The sequence below is a fragment of the Sinohyriopsis cumingii genome, chromosome 6, assembly GCF_028554795.1.
Source record: "Sinohyriopsis cumingii isolate HCF-2022 chromosome 6, ASM2855479v2, whole genome shotgun sequence".
NCBI classification, from domain to species: Eukaryota; Metazoa; Mollusca; class Bivalvia; order Unionida; family Unionidae; genus Sinohyriopsis; species Sinohyriopsis cumingii.
Window position 1 is genome coordinate 49093650 of NC_142966.1, and position 7655 is coordinate 49101304.

At 34.1% G+C, this 7655-nt stretch overlaps 1 pseudogene; it reads left to right on the plus strand.

Annotated features, from left to right (window-relative positions):
* Nucleotides 1-2007: 2007 nt before the first annotated feature.
* Nucleotides 2008-5888, plus strand: LOC149796894 (uncharacterized; annotated as a pseudogene).
* Nucleotides 5889-7655: the final 1767 nt, after the last annotated feature.

The following is a 7655-nucleotide window of genomic DNA, read 5'->3' on the forward strand; positions in this document are numbered from 1 at the left end:
AGTGATTTGGAAAAGCATGGAAGCAACCAGGTGATGCTGGCATGCCTGAAATTTTAGGTCGATCAGTCACTCAATTATACGATGACATTTACTTTATCGGTATAACAGAACAGCCAATTGAATATTCCAAAAATTTTGAAACTCTGTTTCTAAGAGAAAGTGAATCATTCAAAGGTAATTTTCAATTTCAGTTTTTTTATGCAACTGATTAAATTGTTATATTTTATATACTGGGGATTGTGTTGTTCTGTTCGATATCTCTGCTCAGATCTTTGTTTTTCCATCCATTAATTTCATACTTTATCATTTACTCGATCTGGACAATAACATCGTGGTCGATTATCTCTTAGATAACAAAAAACAAAACACAATAAAGAGTGGGGAGGCCATGTCATCATCCCACCTCCTGACACGTATGTTAACCAGTACTTTGCAGTACGGACAGGAAGAGTAGACTTAACGTGCAATGTACACTTTGTATTAATATAGTCCATTGCTCTCTTTGCCATTTCAAATTTTCGGTATTTTTTTTTTCTTTCTCAAAATGAGGAAAATATTTATCTACTTTGCTTACTTTAAAAGAGGATACAAACCTAATATTTTTGGTAACATCAAAACCTGAATTGTATATAAAGCGGGATCATGTATTCGACTTGCCAGTTCTAGCTATTTTAATCTAAATTGAAATTCCCTTTCTCCCTTTCTATTTCTCTCTGTATTTCTACCTCTTCTTTTTCTCTTTGCATATGTATTTCCCTGTCTCTTCTTTTTCTCTTTGCATTTGTATTTGCCTATATTCTCTTTCTTTCTCTTTGCTCTTTCTGCAATTGCCTCTCTCTTTCCTCTTTCTGCAACTGCAATTCTCTGTCTTCTAACTGAAATGTAGCTGAATCTCTCTCTCTCTCTCTCTCTCTCTCTCTCTCTCTCTCTCTAACTGCATTTGTTTCTCCTCTTTCTATTTCTGCAACTGAGGCGGTCTCTCTCTTTCCTTTCTCACCAACTGCATTTGTTTCTCCTTTTTATCTTTCTGGAGTTGAAGCACTCTTAACTCTATTTCCATTTTGTGTTTTCATTTCAATTCTTTTAATTTCATGGCAGGGCCAGATACAGCCTACTAATCACACCAAGACACTTTTATCCAAAACATTTATTGCCACCCAATGTTGAACCTAAATAATTTGTATTTCTTGCTTTGATAAAGACGCCTTCGCCTCAGAGAGATCATAGTGTTTGGCAAGCTGAAGTAATTAATCCTTTTTCAAGGAGTCAAACCGAACCTGGGTAGGATATAAAATAAAGCTCTCCACCTTAGATGGCATTGTGAAAGTTTATTGATTTCACTATTGATTTCACTATTGATTTCACTATTGATTTCTCAAATATAATACGTAAAATAATAGCTGGGACTTAGAAACTTCTGAAGCAAGGTGAATTTAAATTTCAGAAAAAAAGTTTTCTGAAATATTTTAGAGAAATTTGTATTCCCTACAGACACCCTCCCCAATGTTTCTATTACGACTCTATGGTCTTTAGCAAAGTACTAGAAAAGAGCAAAGTTTTAGAAATTTCAACATATAGTTTTTTGTTCTGGAATACAAAAAGAATTTTTTTTCAGAAAGAACTCACAGTAATGCGATTTTGATCCCAAATAGTTCAAAACGTTTTATCACCAGTCCTAATGACTAAAGTTCTAATTAAATTCCAGTGGTATTCCAAATAATATCCAATGTTGAAGGTGTTGATGTGCCTGTAGTTTCAAATGTGCTAATGTACAAGTGACCTCAAGTGTGACAATGTGCCCACGGTCTTTTGATGAATCACTATAATATAATTCAATATATCCTTTTTGGATTCATTATAATTCCAAATTGATGTTTCTGTCAAATAATATTCTTGAGCACGTTGTAAATTTAGATAATAAAAATTTGAATACATAATAATTCCATCCCAAATGAAATACTGAACACAGCAATAAGACAGATTCTGCCTAAAGATATTAAAGCAAGAATGAGTAATTTCTCAGGTATTCAAGATTATCAAGCCCTCAGTTTGACCTAGGTCACAATTAGCATTGTCTGGGAATACTATGATTTTATGGAATCTTCCATTCTAGAAGATTCTGAGTTTGTCAACAAGATAAAAAATTTTGCTAAAGTTATAATAAGGAAGTAATAGACATCAGGTCTGCTACGTATTTTTATGGGGGATTCCAATAACCATGATCCAGACCCTATGCTGAAATCAATAAAAAAATAGTTCATGCAAATTACTTTTATTAACATGAACTGCTTGAACTGTTCATTCTATGCCACTGAAGTTTGCATCTTGAGGATATTTAATGAGAGGATGCCTCTACAGGAACACACCTCATGGTGTCCAGAAAAAGGCACTGTGACATACTGTGTCCAATTATCAATGTTTATTTTTATATATATGCCAATCAGCACAATTATACAGACACTTAAAATATGAAACCGGAAAATATATACTTTTTTATTGGTCCAGAAGAAAAACTTAATTTTTCTTCTACAGTTTCTTATGTATTGGACTTTATGGTGACTTCAGAATTTTGTTCAAATATAGCACATCATTACTCTAGGTACACAATGCTCAGTTAAGCCTGGCACAGGTTACACTGACTTTTTCACCGCCATATAATTTTAAAAAAAATATGTTCAGGCAGCTTTGAAGCATAATCAACTATATACATATAAAAATGTGTAAAGCATCCATTTTCCCCCTTGATCTATCTTTATCCAATATTACATATCCCTTCGTACAAAATCAACGTCTATGTTCGTTCTTTACAATTTGTGGTAGAGTGGTCCTACAATGTAAAATGTATCACATGTTATTTATGGTTTTGTAGTACCAAACCAAAGATATCATGTGGATACCTCGTGACCGCTCCGGTGGCCTAGTGGTTAGAACGTCAGCCTCGGAAGCGGAGGTCGTGGGTTCGAACCTCGGCCGAGTCATACCAAAGACTTACAAAAATGGTACTAACAGCTGCCTCGCTTGGCGCTCAGCATTAAGAGGTTAGTGTTATGACTGGTGGGCCTGGTGTCAGGAAAGTGTGAATGGGTGGGACATAATGCTACGTGTCTGCGGCATGATGCCCCAGTGCTAGACATCACTATAAACTGCCACACTGCAGACATGGTAGCGATATGACTGAAAAATTGTTTTTTTTTCTTCATACATTAGAAATTCTAATCCCATCTCATCCCATATACAGACTGAATTGACGGGCAGGTCTTATAGATCTCAGATGAAAAATTAAAACACCACATCAGATTACAGTAATTTATTTTAATTTTTTAGCATGAACCATGTCTGATTATGCATGTTGTTTGAAGCATACAATTTACAAGCTTATTTTTAACAGGAAAAATAAATCTAAAAATGGACATTTCATATGGTTTTAATTATTGCAGCTCATATTTAAAGAAATGTCTGAGGCTACATTAACATCTGCATTTGCCCTACAGGACTGGCAGGAACGTGTGGACATATTGTTGGTCTACTCTATCGGCTAGTCAAATACAAACTGCTGGGACAAAGGGCAGATATAGCAAAAACATCTCAGCCTCAAACGTGGTACGCTCCAAGATGTGAAAAATTCAAGAAAAAGCCGTGCAAACTATTGAAATTATAGACATGCTGCTACAAGTCCTCGGCAGTGATACGACACCTCATGGGATAAAATCTATGCTCTGCAACCATACTCGTTGGGATAATGTGGACTGGGAACACGGTATGTCCATCCGATAAAAGGCTGACAGTTCCATGTTAATATTATCAGCGCTGGAGTTATCTTCATCCACAATGGCACAATCAAAATTTGGTTTAGTACCTCGTGGTTCTGTCCTCAGCTAATAACAAAAGCTAGAGACTCGCTGTACTTGAAATATGTATGATGCTACATCATTTCCAGACCTGCCATGCTCTGATTACATGATTGTTGTTGTTGTTGTTGTAGGGTTTAACGCCATTTTTCAGCACACGATAGGCTATACATGGCGGCCAGTATTAATGGTGGAGGAAGAACCAGGGAAAACCCCGGAAAGAACCACCGATCCACAAGAAGCTACTGGCAAGCTTTCTCACATACCAACATTGGCCGAATCCGAGACTTGAACCCACGCCTGATTACATGTCGAATCATCTTCCGATAGGATTAACAAATCAGCAAGGTATCAAATTAGAAGGTTTAAAAATGACCATGGGTGAAATAAAGAAGTTTGAAGAGAAAACGTGGCTCCAAAGCCAGAGTTCATTACGACACAGGATCAGAAGAAATAGAATTACGGCATCAAAAGAAAGGATCCCACCATCTTAGCTAGAAGATTAAAATCAGCAAGAAATATTACAACTGTAGTTATGCGAAAAGGGTTGGCAAGAGAACCTGAAGTAGCAAAAGCTTATGCAATGCACAAAGAAAACCAAATTAACCTCTATCCTTGCGGAGTGATTGTAAATGTCTGGTGTCCTTGGTTTGCTGCAAGTCCGGACAGAAAATTATAAAATCCCCAAATATCCCACCTTTTGGTTTATTAGAAATTAAGTGTCCTCAAGTCGGGAGTGTCCTAAATGTCAAATGTCCAGTAAAACAGCAAAATGGAGCTCTGAAACTGTACAAATATCACAAGTACTGTTACAAAATATGACACAGCTTGCATTTACAGGATTACAGTGGTGTGATCTTTTGATCTGGTGTCAAAATGACCAGCATTTAGAAACAATATATTTCAACCAATTAGTTTGACAACAACTAAAAGACAAGGTATATTACTTTTATTTCAATTACTATCTTTATTAAGCATCTTTAAGATCCAACACTTGACCATGCTTGCACAATACACGTCTACAATTTGAAAGCAAACAGGCAACATACCAAAGTTTATTTATTGAACCAGTAAAAAAGGGAAATATGAGAATCAAATAAACGATTTTCTCTTATTCTTATGTCACGTGTTTAGGCTCGAATAAGCAGTAGCACAAGAAAGAGTGAAAACAGCGAGCTTTGAAAAAATACAATAACTTATTTCCCTGGAAAAAATTAATTTGTAAAAATAAAAAAATACTAACTTAGGGGTTTATAGAATCAAATCCAGAATATTCCAAGAATAATCTACGAATAAAATTTTTGAAGTCCTAATTAAAAAATGTTCTACTGATTTGAAGTTCGAATCCCGACGGAGAGTCCAAGATGGAAGACGATGACGTATGCTTTAACCTGTGGTGTTGAAGTCTACAGTTCCTTGTAGAGACAAGAATTATCACTCCGGTTTTGGAAATCTAAATAAATTTCTTATAAGAGCTGTCTTTGATTAAGAATCTCACATGAACACATGTATTTTCCATAAAAATAACAGAATAAATCCTTTTGAATCCAAATAATTTAAAATAGCTCCAATCCAAGTAATTTTAAATAACTCCAAACAGCAAAACATTTGCTGAGAATATCTCTCCAAAACAAAGGTTATACCGTATTCTAAAACGTAAACAGGGGGTCATGTGATCATGTTATGGAAGCTCGTCAAAATTATGTACTTTTTAAAGATCATGTATACCCAGTGTGAACCTGACAAAAACCAATTATTTTACTCTAAGAAATATAAAAAAATTGTTTACGTCTTAAACACGTAGTCCCATCATGACCTCGACAAAAACAAATCATTTTAAAATAAAAATAGAACTTGTTTACGTGGTTGCTACAAATTATGAATCAAGGTCAGGATTTAGATCAACATCTGGTGTTTATAAACTAACAGTCAAGGTCAAACTAATTTCTGAAAAAAGTATCATCTCTAGTGAATAAATTTACATTACAATATCAGTTAATAAAAAATACATATTTTTAAAACTGACAAATAATTAAATTGAAATAAATATATATTAAATAAGATATAATTAAATAAAAAAATATACAGAACATTTTGCATTTGTTCATTCATTCAATGTAAATCCTAAGTTTTGCAATTTGCTCTGGTTTTTATTTGTGTTTTTTTTTCATTCTTCAATTTCGCCAACACTGAACTGTCTCTTACTGCTTAGAAAATCAGGTATATTCAAATACCCTTATCAGCCAAGATTTTATGAAGAGTGAATCTTTGACATCATCCCCTAGTTCTAGAAGATCCAGTAAACCGGATAATTTTGCAATTTCTACGTCATACATACAACCAGTATAAAGCAAAGTTATGCAAGTTATTGATCCATGAGGTGCAACAACTAAAAGACTATTAAATGTGTAGGCATTTTTGTAAATCGAAAATGACTGGGAATGAAGTACATGGGACGATGGTTGTTGAGTTCTTATCTCGGTACAATCAATTAGGACTCGGGTGGATGGATACAATGCTCTGGAACATTCTGGCATTAATTTTTGAACAACAACTCTTGATAACCAAATTGGAATGGCACCAAGAACAAAATATAGAAAGTTAGCCCAAGTGACTCTTTTATGGCTTACTGTTGCCAAAAACAAGTGAATACAAGTAAAGAAAGTAGTAAAGGTGTCATAGGAGGAAAGTCCTGCGTAGAATAAGATATGAGAGTTGTCACTTGAAAACCTATTTAAGCCAAAACGTTATATTTGCAACTGGTTTTTCATTCTTTCACATTCTTCCGATTTATGCCGACGTTTCTCCGCTAACTCTTATATCCTTCGCTGATATAAGGATTGTTCTTGATCGTCATTAAGAGATTTGGCATCTGTGTTAGCATACAGATCTGTCCCATTTACATCAATATCCATTCTGTTAAATGAAAATAACATCCTTGTGCAATGCACCAATTTTATATCATTATAATGTTAGCCAAACCCTAACATATTTCATCCGTTTTTCGGGAATCTGCTGTATCTACAATTACTTATGATCTAATATGGCCTCTTTTAAATTACCTGGCTACAATGTGGTTTTTGGATAACAATTTCATTAAAATGTTGCATTCAATTTTTGTGCATTACTATTGCATTCAATTTTTGTGCATACAACATCAATGACCGTTGTTGTAATAAATTCAAGGTTTAACAGCATCTGAAACAAATATTTTCTTGTTTATATTTCCCTCTCATTTTACAAAACATCCTCTTAATTACCTTTCAGAAACTGTAAGTGGTTCTTCAGAAGCAAGTAATTTTCTTTTTAAGGGTCTGCTGGGTATTTTTTCACTGCTCCAATAAAAGATTAAAGGCACTGCTTCCGGGCATTGTCTTTTTCGTACTGGTGTCCATGACTTGTAATCAGCCTTTGTAAAATGTTCTGAACACACAGCTGTTGACTTTGTAATCTAGTAAATGCCAGGGAACAAAATATGTTGCATAAAAAGATTAATAAACAATACTAAGAAATATTTCAGGCTTTTGTTGAAATATTTAATTACTATTTAGTAGTAACTGAAATTTAAACAAAAAATGTATTTGATAAAAGAGAGCAAGTCTTTGAAATGAAGAACTTTTATATAGTGAAAAATAGTAAAAGACAGCTGGAAATTTTAAATAAGATGAAATATAAACTATTACTTCATGTTTCGAAAACAAACTATTAAAGTACAAAACTTCATATAAACTTGAGTAACAAATGGATATAATTTAGAATACTCACTTCGTCTCTTCTTATCTTAGTTATCCATTGCTTTTCCAATGT